This window comes from Humulus lupulus, chromosome 6 (genome assembly GCF_963169125.1).
Source record: "Humulus lupulus chromosome 6, drHumLupu1.1, whole genome shotgun sequence".
Classification (NCBI taxonomy): Eukaryota; Viridiplantae; Streptophyta; class Magnoliopsida; order Rosales; family Cannabaceae; genus Humulus; species Humulus lupulus.
The window spans coordinates 125,031,195-125,053,989 of record NC_084798.1 but is presented as its reverse complement, the minus strand read 5'-3'; positions in this window follow the sequence as shown (position 1 = coordinate 125,053,989).

Here is a 22,795-nt window from a genome sequence, read left to right as displayed (position 1 = left end):
GTGCTAGGTGAATATCAAGCACGAGGAGCCAGGATGGTTGCTTACCTAGCCAAGGTAAACGTTGAGCTGTCCACATTTGAACGAGGCTCAATCGAGTAGATACCTCGAGAGTAGAACGCTAACGCAGATGCCCTCGCCAAGCTCGCTACCTTCGGGGAGACGGAGACGCTGGGGTTAGTACTGGTGGAATTCCTGGAAAAACCAAGTATAGAAGAGGTCGGGGCGGAGGTCGAGATGATTGACGCCAGATCGACCTGGATGACTCCCATCCTCGAGTACCTCACCGAAGGAAAGTTACCTGAGGGACATAATGACGCACGATGGGTACTATACCAGGCCCCAAGGTATACGGTGATAGATGGGATGTTGCACCGACGTGGGCATTACCTACCCCTCTTGCGATGTGTTCTACCAGACGAGGCGAAGGCCATCTTGCAGGAAGTGCATAGGGGTTTTTGCGGGGATCACACTGGGGGGCAAAGCTTGGCCCTGAAAGTCTTAAGGCAAGGATATTACTGGCCCACTCTATCAAAGGACTCGATCTCGTATGTCAAGAAATGCGACAAGTGCCAGCGATTCGCCACAGTTGCCCGAGCTCCCCCAGTCGATCTGAATATGATCTCCTCCCCATGGCCATTTGCAGTCTGGGGAATCGACTTGGTTGGAGCCCTCCCTACTGGAAAAGGCAGGGTCCGCTAAGCCGTGGTGGCTATCGACTACTTCACAAAGTGGGCTGAGGCAGAGCCTTTGGCAACGATCACCTCCAAGAAAGTCCTCGACTTTGTAGTCAAGAGCATTATCTGCCGGTTCGAGCTGCCGAAGAAAATTGTATCCGATAATGGGACTCAGTTCGACAGCGACCTCTTCACTGAATTTTGTGAAAGGTACGGCATCATGAAAAGTTTCTCCTCTGTGGCCTATCCTCAGGTGAACGGCCAGGTCGAGGCTGTCAATAAGACGCTAAAGGCGAGCCTTAAGAAGAGTTTGGACGAAGCAAAGTGGTCTGGCCAGAACAGCTCCCTCAGGTACTGTGGGCATATCGGACCTCACATCGGACCTCTACGGGGCATACTCCTTTCTCCTTGGCTTTTGGGAGCGAGGCGGTCCTTCCTATTGAGTTAAAGGTATATTCTCATAGAGTCCAGGCATATGACCAAGATCGCAATCATGAACTACTTTGCTCATCCCTCGACCTGATTGATGAAAGGCGAGAAGAGTCACAGCTCCAGCTCGCGCATTACCAGCAAAAGATTACGCGTTATTTCAACTCAAGGGTCCGAAAACGTGCTTTTAGCATTGGCGACCTGGTCCTCAGGATAGTCTTCTTAGCCGGCAAGGATCCCAAAAGATGGAGTACTGGGACCAAACTGGGAAGGGCCTTATCAAATAGCCGAGGTCATAAAGGAAGGAACCTACAAGTTAGCCCGGCCTAATGGAGAAGCGGCCCACGAGCTTGGAACGCCATCCACTTGAAGAAGTATTATCAATGACACCCTTGTAAGGCTTACTTAGAAAGGCCATTTCTTATGTATTAAGCAATGAGAATTAAATCTTCTTTCATTATTGTGTATATTTGCAAATGTAATCTCAAGTAACCACGAAAGACCCTTTCCTAATTACTTGGGGGGCATATGGTACCTGGCTAATATAACCAGGTCGCCTTAAAGACTTAGAAGTTGATTCAAATCGATTGGTCGATGTTTTTCTTAAAATACACGACATATTGATGAAGGATTAACACAAACTAAGTCCTATCCTGGATATAACTAGGTCCTAAAACTTAGAAGTTGATTCAAATTGATTAATCAGTGCTTTTCTTAAAAAGCACAAGACATTAGTCAAAGAATTAATGTGAACTAAGTTTTCAAAATAACGTCCTTGACATAACCAGGTCCTAAAACTTAGAAGTTGATTCAAATTGATTAATCAGTGTTTTTCTTAAAAAGCACAAGACATTAGTCAAAGAATTAACGCGAACTACGTTTTCAAAATAAAGTCCTGGACATAACCAGGTCCTAAAACTTAGAAGTTGATTCAAATTGATTAATCAGTGTTTTTCTTAAAAAGCACAAGATATTAGTCAAAGAATTAACGTGAACTAAGTTTTTAAAGCAAGGTCCGGGATTCAACCAGGATTTGTCTTAAAAATTGGATCGAGATTGGTTAATATGTTTTTCCCAGAAAAATATAAGAGTATCAATCATGGCACCACGAAAAAGAAAACCAAACTAAGGTGCATAGAATCAAAAGTTGACTAAAACCAAATGTCTCGAGGTGAAAAAACCTCATACAAAGTTAAAAATATATATATATATATGTAAAAAGAAAAAATGAAAGGCCCTAGGCTCCACCGGGCTGCTCCGTGGAGGTCGCCGTCTCGCCCTCCTGCTCGGCCACTGAGGAGGCCTCCCCAGTCTCAGAAGGCGCCTCTTGTTGGAGGCAAGCTTTGAACCCTTCTCGGAAGTCCTCCCAGTCCGCTCCTAAAAAGGAGAAGTTGCCGTCCGAGTTGAAGACCCAACAATGGTAGAGCATGTCCTCCATGGTGGAGCTGGAAGCTGTCTTCTCCGCTGCCAAGGCGGCCTTGGCCTCCTCGGCTCCAGTCTTCGCAGAGTCCAACTCGGCCACCGCGGTAGCAAGGGCGGCCTTGGTAGCCTCGACCTCTTGAAGCTTAGGATGGGCTGCGTCCAGCTTAGCCCGCGTGGCCACCAAGGCATCCTTGGCCTCTTTTTCCTGCTGTTGGGCCGCCTGCAGGGTGGCCAAGGTCGTTTGATGGGCGACCAAAACCGCCTGGTGCTCGCCCCTCATGTCCTCGAGCCGAGCCTTAGACCTGGATATGCTCCGGTGAAGAGCCAGAGCGCCCTACAAAACAAAGAGGCAACTGCCTTAGAAAAAAAAAAAGAGAGACAAGACAAAGCATGGTAACCAAAGTATAAAAGAGCAAAGCCAGCTTACCGTTAGAGCCATTCCCAGTGAAGACTCCATCACGCTCTCTGGGCTCCTTGTCTCGATTTCCCGCAGGTCCCTTTCAGTGGCTCCGTAGTAGTGGTCGACGGTGTATGTCGCCGTGTCGTACACCGTCCCCCGAAGACATCATGAATTTTCTGTTAGGAGTGTGTCCTAAAAGCATGTAAAGACATTTGTTTTTTCTGTGAATAAATAAATACAATGTTTTATTATTATTGTCATATTTAGATTGTTAAATTATTGTTTGAATAATTTTGTAAATATCAGAAAAATTCCATATTCATTATTGAGGATGTGATCTTGTATTAGTACGAGAGAATTAAGATCACATGAATGAATAAAAATAGTCAACAATAACAAATTAAAGTTATGGAATTCTTTAATTGGAGTTGTAAGTACGGTTTACTGAGTATCATAATGATACAAATAATCTAGATTCAGATTATTGATGTGGTAAGACATCTCGGTAAATGTGCTTTATATAATATGATTATATATGACATGGACCGATATGAATTAAAGTCTTTATCCAAAAACCATTTAACAATAAATACTTGTAATTCATATCATAACTGATGATCATTTATAGATCAACCTAAATCCTGAGTGTTCATGAACTCTTGTTCATGTTTATTAAATCTTTTGATTCATTCGTTAAGGTCTCTTCAAAGAATGAGGCTAATGACTTTTGTTTTGGAGATTTAATATCATGGATGGCTGGGAACATGTATCAACAATACGGAATATAATCTTTCCAAATGGATCGTATATTAGTTTCCTTAAGGGTTAATTCTGGAACTGAATGATTTTGAGCTCAAATCTATAATTAGATTATAGATTAATTATTCACTAGTGAATTAATGGTACTTAAGGAATAAGAAGTAAATTAGAAAGGTTAAATGGTAATTCTCCCATTCTAATTTATGAACTAATTAATTAGAGGGTTGAACTATTGGAAGATGGTTATATCAATGGACGACTTAAGAAAAAGATTTCTGTAAAAGTATATCTATAACATAAAGAGTGCAATTCTGAATTTATAGTGGAGTAATATCAGAATTAATAAATTAACTATTATAATTAAAGAGTTTAATTATTTAGTTTCAATTTATTGGAGCTTAATGTTATAGGTCCATGGTCCCCGAAATGGCTCAAACAATCACTCTCAAAGGCAAATACAAAAATGGGCAAAAAGGACTTATGTGATAAGTAAAATATTTTTCTATGTATCAAACATAATTATTGTTTAATTATGTGTAATTAATTAGTTAAGAATTAATTAATTATTTGATTTATCAAAAATATAATTAATTTTGAATTAATTTATTTTTGGGATTTTTGGTATTTAAATAATAATAAAAATTGGGAAAAATCACATGCCATCACAGGCATTTGGTACACGTGTGGCACAGTGCACAGGCACTGTGCTACACACATAAGAGAGTTTACTCAGTCTCTTGATTCCACAATTTTAGTTATTTAAATATTAAATAAATAATGAAATATTTTAATATGATTAAAATATTATTATTTAAACAAAAATCTGATAACTGATTAGTTATTTTGAATTTGTTTAAAATAACAAATATTTTAATATATTGGATATATTAAATATTGGATATCAGTTTTCACAGAACGTAAGTTTTCAGGGATAGAAAAATATCTAGGATTCTCTTAGAGAAAGAGAACAGTGACAAAAACAAAAGTCATTGTTCTTCACAAAACCTAGGTCCAAACTTTATCAGATCTCATGTGTTGAGAACATCTGATAAATAGTTATTGCCTATTTTTTGTATAGCGAGCCCACACTCGTTCTTTGTGTGCCTGAGAACATTTTGGAAGATCTTGGTTTGAGATCTCAAGGATTCAGCCATACGAAAAGATAGCAGCAAGGAAGGACCTAAGGTAATTTTTCTATTCTTGTCCTTGATTCAATATATATATATGAGTGTGAAGAAGTAGATCTAGAAATCTTATGGGATTAATCTGACAATTTGATTGTTGTTCCGCTGCGCATAATCTCTAATTTCATCAATAAAAACCAACATTTTCTCCAGGGCTTGGGGGTCCACCAGAATGCGCACCTCGGTGGCGGCAGCTGCCAAAGGCCCGGGCTCCATCTCCATATCCCGAACGAAGGTGGGAACTTGTGGAAGGGGCGGGGGCATCTTCTCCATTGCTGCAGGAGGTGGAGGTACCTTGGCCTGGGCAGCTGGGGTCTGGTATTTCCCTTTTGCAGGGGACTTGGTTAGGGTCCCAGCGGCTTTCTTCGCCACCCAGAGCTTCTTCATTTTGGGCCCAGAGGCTCCAGTAGAAGAGTTCCCTCCGGTGAACATAGCTCGCAGGTCTCTGTTCCCGGGCTGAGATATTTCCTCTGGCAAAACAAAGACAACATTAGTATACAAGTAAGCATTAATGCAAGAACAAAAATAAGGGGGAAAAAGCAGAACTCAAGTATATATATTGAAAGGGATCCTACCCCCCGAGCTAGAAGAGGAATCTATGGTCACGACCATCGGCCCTGGAGCTCCTGCGGGGGAATCTAAGACAATGACTTCGCGAGCTGGAACAGGTTCTGGGTCCGGATCTGGTTCGAGACTAGACTCTTCTACATACTGCCTAAGACCCGGAGCTACAGTATCCTACTGAAGAGAGGGCCACGACCGGAGATTAGTCCCATACTCCTCAAAGAGGGCCGACCTAAAGGATAAGGTGTTGTCTACGACTACAGTACCCCTAGGGCGGCTACTCTCGTAATCCAGCATGAGCCGGTTGACACACTGGAGTAGGGTTACGTCGAGGTCGGGGTTGTTTCGATGGCGTTGGACGGGCTGGTTGGGATTAAACCTAGCTAACCGAGGATCAGCGGTGGCCCTATCTAAGCCCCTGAACATGTAAGGATTACCTTGCCCAGAGGGACCTGCAGCTGCTCCTGACCGGATCCTCTCCTCATCCGTTCTTTGGGCGACCTCCAGCGCCCGCTTCCTCCTCGTCCTTACGAGGGGCACCTCGTCCTACTCGTCCTCATCCTCTCCTTCCCCCGCAGCCTCCTCCTCGGGGATGGGCCTCATCTCGCGAGCTGGGGGAAGCCCCTAGGGTCTCCTCAGGGCCAAAGTCTGGCCCAGAGAGATCAGTTTGCATGCCAACATCGTCTCGTCCATCACGAGCCAGTGATAGTCCTATTCACTAGGGGGCAAACCCGCCAGCATCTCGTGATGACTCCCGAGGATCAAAGACTTGTCTCTCCTCGCGAAAATGGCTGCAAAATTATTCTAAGTCAGAAACTGATAAAGGGGAGCTAACCAATACTTAACTTACGAGCTAAGAGTAAAAGGCACTTACGAGGACGGTTGAAGTAATGAAGTTCGCAGTTGCAAAACCCCTTGGACATAAAGAACTGGTCTTTGAAGTCATTGGGATGGCTGGGCAGCTCGATGACCACACCTGTGTTTGGGAAGCGGGTCAGGTAGTAGAACCCGTCGCCTCGGCCCCGCTGCTTCGGGCTGGCCTTGAGACAAAAAAAATATAAGATGTCCGCCGGACTGGGGACCTCCCATTCCTATTTCAGGAACAGATATCTCAACCCCACCAACAAACGGTAAGAGTTGGGGGGGGAGGGGGGGAGCTGGAAAGGAGCCAACTTCACATAGTTGAGGAAGTCGGCGAAGTATTGGTCCAGTGGGAGGAAGGCCCCAGCCTTGAAGTGCTTGTCACTCCAAGCCGCGTATTCCTCGTCGAGCGGCGCGTAGCTCCGCTCACCTTCTAGGGGAGGTCGGGCGATCAGGGCGCCTCTCCCCAGCTCAATGTTGTGGGAGAGGAATATTTTATTCACTCTCCCCTGGTTGGTGATCTTTGAGACGATCCTGTCGGCCTCGAAAAAAGCATCGGGCGCCACCTCAAGCTCCTGCTCCACGGCCGGCCCAAAGACGGGGATTGGGGAGTCGGTCATCACCTTCTTTCCTTTGGACTGTTGGGAGGACAAGCTGCCTGCGGTCTTCTTAGGAGCGTTCTTCTTGGGTCCCATCTGGTCGCCTAGCGAACAAAAGAAGAAATTTTAGAAAGGGCGACCTAAACATAAGAAAGAATCTGAAGAGAAGTGTTTCCTTTGCATGGGCTGAGGTAAGCTCAGCCTGTGGAGAGTGAGACCACGCGGTTCTATGAACACGTGACTGTGCTCCCAACAGATCCCTGATTACTCAAAATTCGTGTGTCAGGAGGGTCAGGATAAAAGTTTGCCTTGGAAGGAAAGTTTCAGTAAGCAAGAAGTGCAGAACCACCTGTGAAGCGTGTCCCCTAAGCTACCCGGTTTTGCACCCAAAATGCTGGATATTTTAAACAAGCATACCAAAAAAAAAAAAAATGCTACCCAGAAAATTTCCCCAGAAAAACGCACCCTATGAACCATGCTCCTAAATGGTTTTATTCTACAATCAATGCTCTAAAATAAAAACCTACACCCTCCATACTCGCAAAAACCAGCAGAATAATGCATGCAGCTACAGTAACTATTTACCTAGGCTACAGTGAAAAGAAAATTTAAAGCACGCACAGTCAGAAAACTTACGAAATGTTTTGCTGTGGGGGAGATGAAGGGGTCGTCTGGGTTGGGGCCTCGACGGGATAACTGGTACCAAAGCCTCGAAGGAGCCCTTGCACCCGATCTTCTAGAATGCTGGGAACGGTAACCGGGAGAAAAAGAGGGTTTTTTTAGGGTGAGAAGAGAGAAGAAGATGGGAAATTTAGAAAATTTTCAAATAAACGGGTGGCCCATGCGTAAGGTGGCCACCCCTTTTATATACGTGAAAGGCTATGTGAGGAGGGCCGTTGGATTGCCCTGATGTGGGATCCGAGGCTCTCCACTCGAAAGGCGAAATGACGGCTGAGTATAGACTAGGCCATTTAATGCGGTTCTAGGAAGACGTACCGTCACCAACAACGATGTTCCACGTATTCGGTGCCTACGTAAAAGGTGGAATATGGAGAGTCCATGGAGAAGCCTAAAAGCCCCTACTGTGTCCCTAAGCGATGTCGTGTACCACGAGCAGGGGCTTGGGGGGCAAATGTACGCCTTGATTTCCACGGGCTATTAGCGAGCTGAGATATGGCCTAATTATATCAGCCATGTGGATACCACATGACCGGAGCTGCTGTCGTCAGGTCCTATCTCTTTAGCTCGAGGTAGCCAAACGTTCACCAAGATTATTTAAGGGCCGAGACAGGAAGATAAAGACCGCAGGTCAGGAAGGCGTCCAACTCGGGGAACGAGCTGGAGGTGGAAGTCGTGACCCCTTATAAAGTCAACCACGCAATGTAAACGTGCATATATCAGACATCACGTGTCTGATATATCCCTGAATTCTCGGACACGCAACATGAACGTGCGTATTCAGGCACCCACGGGTGGGTTGGGCCATGTGGCTCATTATCCCCCTTACCTATGGATTAGACCACACTTCATTTGTCAGGTTTTAGGAATTAATCATGAATGTCACAGAAGTGACATGATGGGTCAGAAGGTCACGGGATGACCCCCCTTATCAACTCCCAGGTGCCCTCTCCTATAAATATGGAGACCCTGGGAGTTGCAAAGGGTTGGATTCTATTGTGTAAGGAAATACCCTGTAAAGAATACGAGACATATAGCAATAATATTGGCTGGTGGAGTAGAATGATTTTAACCTTTGAACCACCTAAAAACGTAGTTGTGTCATCAGTCCATTTTAAGATCATTTATCTATTTCGGTTCATTATTAAGCACTGATCTCTTTCTCTTATTTTCTTAATTACCTGTTGGCGAAGAACCACGTCAACATTTGTATATAATGAAATCTGTTTATAATATATATTATATTTATTTAATTAATTATAAGGGTTTTGTTTTATTATATAATTATAGAAAATAATAGTATTTGAATTTAAAAGGCTTTTATGCTTTGAACTCAATATCTAATATTCAGCCATATAGAGATTTTTATGCTATTATTTTAATTATTAAATTAACCCTAAAATGTTGCTATAAATAGGGACTTAAGTCTAGGGTTGTCAAGAAAGTCTAAAAAAGCAAAAATCTAGAGTCAAAAGAGACCTATTGTTGCCGCCCATCACTACTCTCCGCTTCTCGATAATTTTCCTATCTCATGTGTTGAGAATTGCCTACCCTAGTCTAGGTGATCAAATGAAATTGTGGAAGACTGTGTAGTTTGAAGATCCAGTTCACTCTCTTGTTATTACTCTGCGACAAAAATGAACAAGAGTTAGAGAGAGTGAAGGAAGGAGTCTCAATATCCACTGCATAAAAGTAAGATTCTTAAACTCTGTTATTTGATTTACTTATTGAAATTCATTAAAAACACGTTTCTAGGATATTTTATATGTTAATTTGTTTAATACATGAAAATATTTATGATCCTGTAAAATATATTCCTAACATGCCCTATGACCATTCAAATAAGAAAAATAATATGGACAATAGTTTATGGTGCCACCACACCCATTCAAAGAAGAAACACAAATTAAAGTAACAACTTAAAACACTCTCACACTCATTCAAGGGGAAGCTAATAAAAAAATAAATAATGTATATTTTTTTTATCATGGTATATTTATTTTTTAAACCTATAATATATGAAATTTTGTCCATAATATTTAGTTTATATTTTGTTGTATATATATAATGGTATATATAATTTTATTGGCATGGTATATACATTTTTTGTGCTATGTCATATCATTTTTTTTGTTAGAACTTTTCTTAATGGTATATAATTTTATTAACATGTAGAGAATATCAATTTTATAATATTTTTTGTAATGAAAGAAATAAAATATTTTATGGTTACACATTATTGTTGTTTGTGCCATAATATATCACATTTAGTTATAAATATTACTCCATATCAATTCTTAATTTTTTTTAAGAAAAAAACAAGTTTATGGTATATAATTTTAATAACATGGCATATATGTTAATTCTTATGTGTATATCAAATTGTATTGATGGTATTTTGTATATATTTTATCCAAAAAAAAAATTAATTAGATGGTGTTGACTGCTGTCTATAGAGTTTTTTGGAAACTATAAATATATTAGAACTAGCAAGAAAATAAACAAACTATTAAGACCAGGATTTTTACGTGGTTGGGGTGTTAATGAGCCTTAGTCCATGAGTCAATCGTATTAAGCTTTGAATTTTAACAATAGAGGGTTTGAGTAACAAGTTAAACAATGTTTTTGCATGCATGAAAAATTGAGATCCCCTCTATAGTGAACTGAGGGCCCTATTATAGGTGGCCATGTATTTTGGCCCGGACTAATCCAAGCCCAATAGGGCTATAATTAAAATTTACCCTCTAATGGAGCTTGATACAAGTATAAAATACTATTCCAATATGTTTAATCTAAAGCCCATCGAGCCGGCCCAAGTTTAGTTGGACACTTCAGCTATCCTTTGTACGTTGACATAGACTGGCGCGCGTGAGCCATCATGGGGATTCAGGGGACAGGATGTGTCAGAGTAGTGGTAGTGCCAATCCCTAAGGATATTGTACCTTTCATGTGCACCCCTTTAGCAAGTTGGTTGAGGAGACCAACCGCCGAACTTCTCAGGGATGGCGTCGGTAGGATGACGTGTCTGTCTTGCGCTTCCCGGACGGAGAGTTTGGACTCATTTCCGAAGGTAGGTATTCTTTCATGGTGGTGAGTCCAGGATATATCCTAGTGTAACAAACTGGGATGCATAGATGGAGCCAGAGATACCATCTAGGTCTCAAATGGTGGGTTCTGTTCATTGAGCTGGGCTATACACCATAACAACCTTTATCAAGGTTGATACGAGCCATTTGTGGTGACGATGTTGGTCCGGGCCTTCACTTCAGGTCTGGGTTCTCACCATACTTCGAGTAATCATTATTTATTGAACCCAAGTTGGGTCTGGGCCTACCCCGAGGGTTAACAAAGCCCATTCGTTGGTGCCACGTGTCCTTGGTGGAAAATATGGACAACATTCACCCCCAAGTCTTCATCTGTGTTCTCGCGATGGAGACTTGCTCCTTCATCCCAATTCAATCCATTGGGGGCCAAGTGACCAACCCCAACCTTTCAAATTCCAAAGAACCCCAACTTTTTGAATTCCAAAGGTATTGGGCACGTGTCTCCAGCTGGGTGGCAAGTCGACACCACTCGTGCCTTGGATACGTGTGGGACCCCCTTCATTGTCCTGAGTGACTGATGGGTGTCAGTGCATTTTTTGAGACATCCCATCAAGGTAAATTGATGTTTTAGCACTTGAGTGGTTTAATTAATGCAGGCTCGTCTTCTGAGGCCGTTGGATGTAGTTTTTCTTGGGATACTCAATGAGAGCCGTTGGATTAGAAAGGCATGAATTACGGGTCTGTTTGTATAAATACGCATACAAACTTTTCTCTTCACTTTTATTATATTTGAATTTCCAAACCAGAGAGCAAAGAGATTTTCTTGTAAATGTCTGAACTTGTCGACTAACTTCACCAACATTTTTTACAACTTCGAGCCCACTTATTCCTGTAGAATCCTCCTTCCAATCATCAAGAGGAGTCCTTCACCTCAACTAGCCCCTTTGAGAGTGTTGACGAACTGCTCTACTGCCTTCTAAAATTCAAGGTCGAGTTTTTACCGTCGATTTCGCCCTTCAGTCACCAGGCTTCAAACTCAAGTTTCTCAAGTAAGTGTTTCCGAAAATCTCTCTGTTTTATTGCCTTAGTAGTCTCTATTAAGATTCTGGTTGTTAGGGTATTTTCCACCGTATTGGGTGGTTCTATGTAGCATAATAACTAGACAAATTAGATTTTAAGGAGATTTCCTATCAGAACGCATGTTGTGAATATTGAAGCGAGCTAGGTTGCTTTGAATCAACGAACCTGGGCACCTTAAAACCGTTCGGGTGAATTTTTTCATCTCTGCAAAATTATTTTGCTTTTAGTTCACGACTTATGCTTCTGAGAGCTTAGTTGTTCCCGGAGCTCTGTCCGGAGGGAACTTCTCCAAGCTGTTTAGGAGAGTTCCCATACCTTAAACATTTTGTTCGGTTTCGGTTCTAACTGCTTGGTTTTTGCTTTTTCCTTCACTTCTAGGTCCCTGATCATGGCTGGTATCACTATTTTTCCGGAAGATGAAGTTAACACATCTCCTGTGGTCCTGGAGGGGCACAAACTCCCTACAAAAAAATACTTGGGAGATGGAGATTGAAGTAAATGAGTTCCGCAACTATCAGATGCTGAATGAGCTTGAGAAATCCTTCGGCATTGAGTCAACTTTAGGACTCTTTTTCAATAGGCTGGCCCAGAAAGAAGAGAAGGCCCACACTGGCATTGGTGGGTTCGCGGCCTAGGGCACGGGCCACATTAGCACCAGGGCCAGTCTCCCATTACATGACTACTTCGCGAGGTTTCTCACGTTCATGGGAATTGCCCCATTCCAGCTTCTTCCCCATGCATACAAACTTCTTGTGGGATGGTACGTATTTTGTGCGTGGAAGGAGATGGCTGAACCTACCCCCACAGAGGTACTTTACTACTACTGGCTGGAGCTGCAGTTGAACTCGAAGAACAAGAAGCGGGACATGTTTTATAGGTTGAAACTCGTAACTTTGGTCTAACTCCTTTCAGTACTTGGAAGCATCCCTCTGATGTCAGACATTACTGGTTCATGACATCTAGGTTCCTCCTTGACAAAAACCCAACTCTGATTCTGGACTTCCATCGTGTGGGTAAGTTTCCCTTTCCCACTTTATGCTTCTTCTTTGCTATTTCTTTACCTTTCGTCGGATACTCATGTCCCTTTGAACAGGTCTGTACGCCCAGGCTCAGATGACTAAGTTTATCCTTGATCGGAAGAGAAAATATGCCAACTTCAGTTCTGATGATCTGGACGTAGGGGGGGGGGGTTAGTGAACACGCAAAATCTTAAGGTGGTTGGATTGCTTGTCGGCCATCAATTGATAAATGCTCCAACCTCCGGGGACTACAATGCGAGAGGGATCCTACCCTGAGGGAAGAGTTGGGCCTCATTCATATCGAGGAAGTGGAGGCCACAGTCAAACCCGATATGGAGAAGTCAAAGGCAGAATGTAAGCACCTTGCATAGCGGGTCGAGTCCGAGGAGTTGGATGACTTGCTCGAGGGGAGGCAGCCCAACACTGGAGCTCCCAAAGCCAGCATCTCGGGGTAAGGTAAATCGTCTCCATCTTTAACTTACGCTCCACATATTGGGGACTATGTTAGGATTAGGCAGCGAAACCTTCACCACTTAGTTGGGAGTCCTAGCAACAGGAGTCCCGCTCCTTATCCTATTGTTGTGGACACACTTACCCTCATGAATTCGTCCTGGTTTCTTCAATACGATAGCTTCCTGAGCCCGGACGACATGGGGGATAAGATTCATTCCTTTGCTTTAGGAGAATTAAGTCGTGCAAGATCTACTGTTAAGGGTCCAGAGGAACTTAGACGTATTATATTTTATATACTTCTTTCTATCCAGCTTCGTTACTAATCTTGAATTGTTTTTATATCTCAGGTGAACAAGACTAGGCGGACTAGGTGGAAAAAATGAAGGAGCTCATCGAGGCCAGGGCCACCAAGGCCAAGGCAGTGGTGAAGAAGGCCATCAAGAGCTCGACCAAGACCAAGACAATAATCCCACTGGCCCAATCCATGGAGCTGGTTGCCAAGGCCTCGGAGAGGTCAAAAACTGCTATCCCAGTTAGCTCGACTTCGACGAAGCCACGACTACACCCAGTTGCTCCCTTACAAATCATCAACCTGGATCAAGAGCCTTCGATAGAGGCTTTGGCTCGAAAGAGGAAGGCGAACACCACTGGGAGAGTTCAGGGGGAGCATGCAAAGAAGACCAAGATAGTGGGGGACTCTACTATTTGCGAGACACACTCTCCTGAGGACGACTTTTCCATTTCATCAGTGCTCCGGAATGCCCTCGTGCTCCCCATCAACCCCGCTCTTTCAGGAAAGGTCGAATCAGTAATAATGGAGGAGACACAGATGATGGTGGTGAGGTCTTGGGATGAAGGTAGAGATCATTGGGATGAGGTGGCTTGGGCGTTGAACACCCAATACAATGTGGAGCTCTTCGGCCGCCCTGAAGCATTCAACTCTCCACAACAAATTGTGGACCAATTGGGAGCTGAGATCGGATTTCGTCCCAAGTTGGGGAAGGACCTGGCTCCGAGAACCTCATGACTTGCCTTGTCACCAATCATTCCTAATTGCCCTGTGTCTGATGGTGAAATAATAGACAACATTTTTCCTCTTCATTCGTCTTCGAACTGTGGAGACCTAGACTGGGGGAGACGCTTGAGCTTCCTCTGATTCACTATAAAAGGTCATGCCATGTGTTGACTTCGTATTTCGGGCCCATCAATCCATGCAATTAATGAGGAGTCCATTCCACTACCAAAAACGTCTAATCCGTACCAAAAATGTCTAATTTGTACCCAAGGTATTCTTTTCCAATGTTAATGATCGTGATCCATGCCTTTTGGATCCTGACCGTTGGATTATTCAGTGCCTACATCGTAGGTAATCCAAGGGCTGGGGTGGGGTTGCTTCCACCCCAAGTTCTATGAGTATAAAAACTTGATAACCGTTTCTCAGCAAGCACTCTTACCATTCGAAATTCATAATCTCCATAACTCTCTCTTCCCTCTCAAGCTTCCTAGTTCTTCAACCGTTCTTGAGCTTCTTGTGTGATTCTGGACAGTTGGCCAGAATCATCTTATTTCTAGGAAAACGACAAGCAATTCTTCAGCGTTCGAACTCGTTTCAGCACTTATCGACACTACATCTAGAGTAAGTATTTAATGGTTTTGTGTTTTTGTTGAGATTAATTTGGGAGTTTAGATGCATGCTTAGGAACGAGCTTTTTGTGGTACTTGAGGGGTTGCTTTGACCTTTTATAGGTTTTCTTAGGCACATTTTGGTGTTGGGAGTGGTCAAAATGGCCTACTGCACTCCTTGGGAAACTTTTCCCTTTCTGGACATTCGACCGGATTCTAAAAAATTCCTAGATTTCGATGGTGTTCATAATTTCCCGTGGTGTTCTCCAATGCCGATTCTTTGGCTTTGAGGATACCCATCGTCCTTAGAATTTCTTCTCTCTTCTCCCCGAGCACTTGTCTTGGGGATTCTCATTTTGAACCATCTTTCTTTGGGGCAAGGTGCTAATTGCTTGGTTTATTATTTTAGATGTTCGAGGAGCTCCACCAACTACACACACAAGGGTTCTACACCTTCGACGCCAAAATTCTACAGATGGCTTGAGAAGCTAAGAAACACCCCGAGAAAAGGGAAGCGAGTGGCTAGCAACAATCTAGTCCTCGTGGTGCGAGAGGACCTCGTCGCGGTGGCAACAAGACCCATTCGAGTTGGCATCTTTGAGGAAGAAGCCAATGCATGTCCGATGCTGACGGAAAAACCCTACACTACCGTAGGGTTCGAGGCGGAGGTAATCCCCTGCAAGCTCTGACACCGAGGTCCTTGGAGAAGATTCTCACCCACTACAGGGGGGACACCCGTGAGATGTTGGTGCACTTGTCTCGGAAGGACGAGAGGGCGCATGACAACATCCTTGGGCTTGGGTCATGGAGCGCCTCTCATCACCAGGCTGGTGCAACCCTGCCATTGCACCAGAACTATGTCGACTTCCTCAAGTATGTCGGCATAGCCCTTTTCTAGCTATCCCCGAATGGATATCGGGTGCTGGCCGGGATTTATGTTTTGTATAAGAGATAGAACTGGCCCACACCTTCCCCACCTGAGATACAGTATATCTACAACTCTCATTAGTGCCTGAAGAAGGGGGACCAAGATTGGTACTACACCCTAATGAAGCACACGATCCTAGGGAAAGGTTACAAGACTCAAAGCGGCAATGAGAACCATGCTCGTGATTACAAGGATTACTTCTTCTGGGCGAGTGGTTTCTCGATGAGGACCAATCTCACCTCACTCCTAAACTTGTTAGAGTTGGTAAGCACTTTTTTCCTTACATAGTTTCGTCTAATAGTGTATCACTCGTAATTGATCCTTAATATTAAAATGTCTCATTTCAAGCCCCTATTGCCATACACCTTTCGTTTATTCCTTTGACGAAAGGTTTAAGGCGATGAACACTATCCGCGGTGAGGAGTTGGATCTCACCTTCCTCGTTACTGATGCCCACCTTCAGCAGTATGGGCTACTGGGGGAGGGGCATAGTATAAGCAAGGTAGTCCTCACCAGATTTTGGGACTCGAAGAAATCATGCCATGAGGCGAGGCTCCTCATGGACTATATGGCGACTAAGGAACACTTTATATACACACAATGCCTTCGTGAGGAGCATGCAGAGAGCGTCCTTGCCATCAAGGTCGCTGCAGAGGCAAAGGAAGACGAAGAGCTCGAGGCGAAGCTCAAGGTGGGCATCGAGTCATCTTCCATTCCTCAAGGTAAATCCACGATTGTTCTTCATTATGCTAAGCACGTAAGGGAGGGAATTAGTCCCGAAAATTCTTCATTTTCTCCCTCACTTCTCGAGTGTGGGAAAATCTCGGGGCATCGTTGGTCCGAGGAAGAGTATCAAGACTATTGGGGCCTCATCGATGTATTCCTTCGCAATCTGAGGAGGAAGAGACACCCCCAAGGTCTCGTGCCTTTGGACAAGGTGACGTCTATGCACGCCACTTGGTTTTGTTAGTACGAAACCAACCTTACGCAGAAGATGGGTCGGATCATCCATGAATTCTCCCATTATGTTATTCACTCAGAGGAGCCTGATCGTGGTGGGGCTCTCGAGGAGGTTTATATTTAGTCTCATTCATTTTTATTTATTTTCACAGCTTTCCTTTCCTTCCGAGGATTTAACTAGTTTGTTTCCTTTGTGCAGAAAGCATGGGCCAGTTCGAATTGGTCAGGTCGAAGCATAAGAGGGTGTCAGTATTAGATAGATCTCCAAGCGGCGTCAATCATGACGTCCACACCCCCGACTGCTGCAGCTTCAACCCCAGTTGTCCCTGCAGCCCCTGCAGTTGCTCCACCGATCTTCACTCTGAGGACGGTGGCTCCAGATGAGGTCATTGACCTCGAGGTTTCCTCCCCTCAAGATGGGGAATTCTCCAGGAAGGGTAAGGAAATCCCTTCTAAGGTACCCGAATCCCCTTCGGTTAAGGCACCTCAATTGATAGTCTTCCTGGAACACTATGATGGGGGAAGACTTTGAGAAGCACAAGAGGGTTGTTGAGTACTACAACGCTCGTATTGATGAGGGCAGCGATGACTTTAAGCTCCTTGCTGAGTTCCTGTGCGAGGACCGGTCGAAGGATCCTATTGCTCCTCCTAGCCGGAAGGAGTTGGGGCCTCTCCTCACTAGGAGAGTGTTGCAAAAATTAAAGCTATGCAAGTGAACACAGTCGCAATTTGTAATAAATCTTGGTAAGACCAAGTATCATCCCACGAAGACTGATTGATCAATTACCAACTAATTAATTCTTAATTTTTATTTGGCTAACGAAAATTGGATTTGTAAAATTTAAAATCAAGAAAGCATAAATAAATGTAAAGTGCACAAATAAATTAACAACAAGAACACAAGAATGAAATTCACGAACGAGAACAATTAGGGATTCTAATCTCCTCTGCTATACACTCTATTATTATTTAATGCAATTACCCCATAAATTCTTCTCACTAAAATTATAGGCATACAAAAGTATAAAATATTCAGATTAAGAAATAAAAAACTCGACCTAATGTGAATTCCCTATATTTCTATGGTCAATTCAAACAATAGGAAGCAATAAGTACAACCCTAAATCACATAGACTAATTTGATACTCTCGTTCTAAATTGAAATCTACGTCTACTCAATTTTAGCATATTCAAATCTCACTTTTCAGATTTTGATTCAAATTCCTAAATCGTATGTAAAAGGTTCACAATTAATCACATACACAATAAACACAAATTGAGTAAATTTTAGATGAAGAAGAAATAGACAAATGCATTAATTCATAATAGAGTTTCAAGAGAGTCAATTAGAAACCCTAATAAAGAAATTAGTTCATAATCAATCTAAAAACATCAAAAGCACTTAAGCTAAACATAAGAATGAAAGGAAATAGAAAAAAAAACTCTTTAGAACAAATTGAGATGCTCTCTGAGGTGTTATCCACTCCTGATTTTTGTCCCCCTCTTGTAGTGTCCCAAATTTGCTAATAAGGCCTAGGGCCTTAATTAGCGTGCCGGGAGGGCAATAATTGATTTAATTATGCTAATATGTGAATTGAATGATTATGCGATTAGAAATGCATGTTTATGTGAATTAAATATGCATGTGGGCCCCATCTGGTTATTAGGGGCATATTTGTAATTTTAGCCTGTTGAGGGCATAAATGTGATATATGTGTGTGTTGTGATTGTGACCACGAGTGAGTGGTGATATACTTGTGATGCATGATCCGAGACGGTCTTAGGGAGCGGTTTAGCTAAATAGTCACAACGGGGTCAAATACCCAGCTCGGGAGGAGCCTAGGGGTATTTTGGGAATATAATATGTGTTTGGGAATTACCGGATAACGGGTATTAATTTAGCAATTATTTGGGCATGCTGGGATTAGAATGGGGATTTATAGCTACACTCGAGGATTTAGCGGGAAGTGGCAATTGATGGAATTGCCCTTGGTGGCACTATAGGATAAAGATAGACTTAAGGGTATTATGGGTATTTTGGGGACTTAAGTGACTGAGGATAGGCTTAAGCTGATGAAAAGGAATACATACTAGAAAGGAAGGAAAGACAAAAAGGAATAGAAAATCATAGTCACTCTCTCTATCTCACAATTTTCTCTCTCTCTCTTGGTCCTTGAAGTGGTTTGATAATCTTGAAGGAAGTTGCCCAGAAAATTGAGGATTTAAAGCTAAAATCTGTTGGGAAAAACAAGCTTGGAGATTTGGGGAATTAGTTCATGCCATAAACTATCACAAAGGTGAGAATTCTGTATTGAATTCTCTAAATATTTTGCTGTAACTTTTGGTATGATGGCCTAGGTTCAAGTTTGGTTAAAGTTAATTGTTGAGCTTAGGTTGTGATGAGGTTTTGTTGAGTTTTTGGATGCTTGTATCAGTTATGTTGTTTGGATATGAATCCTAGGTAGGATTTTAGGATTAAGGCTCGGAATTAGTGAGTTTTAGGGATATTTGCTCGTGAAATGCATGGGCAATTCTGGGTTTAGAGGCTCGAGCGGCGGCCCGCTTGAATATTTACGCCTGGGGGCCTCGGTAACTTGCCCAGGTGCCGCAGCGCAAGGTATAGCGCGCTGCGACTTGCGTCCTTCAGCAGAGACGACTTTTCTCTCTAACTTGAGCATGCCTCGGCTCTAAAGGGGCTAAGCCGCGACTCAAATGAAAATAATGGCTATTTGAGGGTTTTAAGCTCTGGAACCCAATTGTTAAGGCTTGGAAAGGGTTCTACTACCTGGTTTGGTAGGATCCAAGGTCCCGGAGGCTAGATTAATATTTTGAAGTTATTTATTGGTTTAAGGTTTGATGGATGGTTGTTATGAATGCATTGTGACTAGGTTTTCAACGAGGCTCGGGTTAGAGGACTGTGCTCGGGATCACGATACACAGATAGCTCAAGACAAAGGTAAGAAAACTGTTGTACGCGTAGAGTAGGGCATGGCCATATTATTTGTATTGAAGGGCACGACCCTAATTTTTTTGTTCAATATGCGTTTAAATATTTGTGAATATTATGTATGTGTATGAATGAACAACGAGGGCAGAGAACGGCAAAGGCCAAGAACAGCAAGAAGTCGAGTACGACAAGGGGTCGGGATCGGCTTTGAGCATGTTGAGTGCAAGCTGCTAGGGCGAGACCCTCTTAGGGTGCTTATCCATTCGCTCGATGAAGACCGTGAACCCAGGGCTTGGTAAAGAGCCTAGGACGGCATAGGTCACCATGTGTTTAGCCCGCTGGATATTTTGCTACATACTATTGGATGTTCTTGTTGGGCTTTGGCTCACAGATGCTCTATGGTGCAGGTAATGGCACAGGAAAGGTCGACCAACCATGAGTACGGAGAGCATGGAGCGACGGGTACATGTTCGGCCCACCTGGCTGCCATGACCAGGGTTATTTTTGGAAAGAGTCCTGTGATGGCTTATTTTGTTGCCTAGGTCGATTGTACTTATATTTTTGAGTTGTAATACATTTTCTAAACAACATTTTGGGATCCCAACTATATAACTTTTTATAATTTCAATGAATGTCCAAATTTTTATAATTATTGTCATTAAACGAGTTTAACCTCAGTTTAGTCACACTTTTAACCTAAAACCTCGATTATCGAGCTAATTACACATTTTTAACTCACATAGTAACGACTCTAAGGAAGTAAGGCATTGCAACTTGGTATCAGAGCGTGCCAAGGTTTATGGTTCTTGGAGATCGACCGAACATGTACGCTCACTGCTAGTGACAAGCTCGACTCAGGGTTTGTTGGTATTTAATGAATTATATGCTTAACTACCTGTTTAAGTTGCCATGTATGCCTAAATGTATAGATAGAGCATGATGAATGTGTTGATATATGCATGATATTAGGGCATGGCCCCACTTGATTGTTGTATGCTATGTGTTATGTGGACTTGCTGATTATGGTTGATTGATGAGATTGGGAGGTGATTTTGGATGTTGTTATCATGCCTCATGTGCAGCGTCATTGATTGCAGGCATATTGCAGTAATGCCTTGGCGATCAATAAGACTCTGTGGCAATAGGGCCGAGGATGAAAACCAGGGTCAGGACCCTCCACCTACCCCACCGAATTGGCAACGATTATTTGCTGAGATGGAAGCTAGACTTCATCGGAAAAAGGAAGAGCTTTGACATTTGAGGCAGCAGACCCCTCCTCAGGGTATTGGGTTACCGATTCAACAAGCTGTGGCACTAGTGTTAGCCCAGCCTATTGTGGAAAATAGGTGGGAACCTTCGTATGAAAGGTTCAGGAAGCAGTATCCTCCCACCTTCAAGGGTGGCCCATACCAACTGCGGGTAGAGCAGTGGATGAACATGATTTCTTCCATCCTAGATTTCATGAGGGTGGAAAGGAATGAGAGAGTAGCCTGTGCCAACTACATGTTGAGGGACGATTCCCACATCTGGTGGGATGTTGTTTCTCAGAGAAAAAATGATGCAGTCATGACTTGGGAAGAATTCAGAAACATATTCAATGAGAAATATTACAGTGTTGCAATCTGAGCAGCGAAGGTTGATGAGTTTACAAACCGGACTCAGAATCGGATGACGATTACTGAGTATACCTTAAAGTTTGACCGATTAGCAAAGTTTGGGTTGGATTTGGTGCCTATTGACATGGCATGGAGGGATCGATATGGACTCATAGCATGGCATGTTATGATCGCTTGTGACGTAAAGATATCTCTGGATCCGGGAACTACCACTTATGCACTGGTAGTGGAGAAGGACCTTACAGTTGAGGGGGCTGAGGATCAGATATGGAGAGAGGGCACTGCTAGGCGCGATACTAAGAGGATGGTGCCTCCTATTACTGGATCTAGCCAGGGTAATGGCCCTAATGAATAGAAGAGAAATGCCCCAGATTCTTTTGTTCCTCTTGGCTCAGATAGGAGGGCACGGGGTGCTTTCAGTGACCGTTAGGGCGGGGCAGACAACTAGAGGAGTTTCCCAGTGTGTCCTCGGTGCAGACGAAGACATCAAATAAAGTGCAGGATCAGGGCCTGCTTTACTTGTGGGAGTATTAGTCATTTGAGGAAGGATTGCCCACAAGCCTGGAAAGAAGAGCTGTAACGCCCTGGATAGCCAAGACCGTTACACTATGTGATTATAATGGTGCAAGACATGCTAATCGAGTCATATAGTTGAAAACGTGGTCCTAAAGTCATAATTAGGCAAAGACTAAAAGGTTTTACTCATTAACAGATAATTTTCATATAAAATGATTGTTTAGTACATGGGATCCCAAAATAGGGTTTAAAAGACACGTTTACAAAAATTATAGAAGTCGTAAACAACTCAGGCCACTCTAATGGAAAAATACACATTTTAGGTTTTTGTCCCTGTACAAACCATCAACCGTGGTGGTTGAGCAGCTGACAATGTACACCTCGCCTCCAGAGCTCTCCAACTCATGGTTGATCCAACACATCCTTGCCTTTACCTGCACCACCTAGCACCCGTGAGCCGAGGCCCAGCAAGAAAACATAATATCGCAGCATGATCAATATCAATAATCAAATATTTCACAAGCATAACCAAGTATTCAAAAATTCATAAAATTCACCTATTCAATGATAACAAACAACAAATTAACAATTTGTCATCCAAATAATCAACATACCATATTCATCAGGATAACAACAATAACCACATTCATAATCAACAGTTTATCACAACCATCAAATGATACTCAGGGTCGTTGCCCTTAGGCCGCACCCTCTGTTTAACCCACTGTCTTTGGCTCACTTAGGCCACCCCCAGTGTTATACCCACTGACTCCAGCCAGCTTAACCGAGCTCAGTGATTAATAAGCTGTCCTCAGCTACCAGTGGCTGAGCCGCGCCCTGTGAGCAAATATTGATTTTGGCACCCTTAGGTCATTTATCATATGTCCCCGTGGCGTAATACAAACTTATGACATTATATACAAATATAGGGAACTCTTAGTCCCAGTACAATCACATATGACAATCATACAGTAATGTATACAAATATAGGGAGCACTTAGTCCCAACTTAACCACCTAACCGGGTGTAGTTTTCTTAC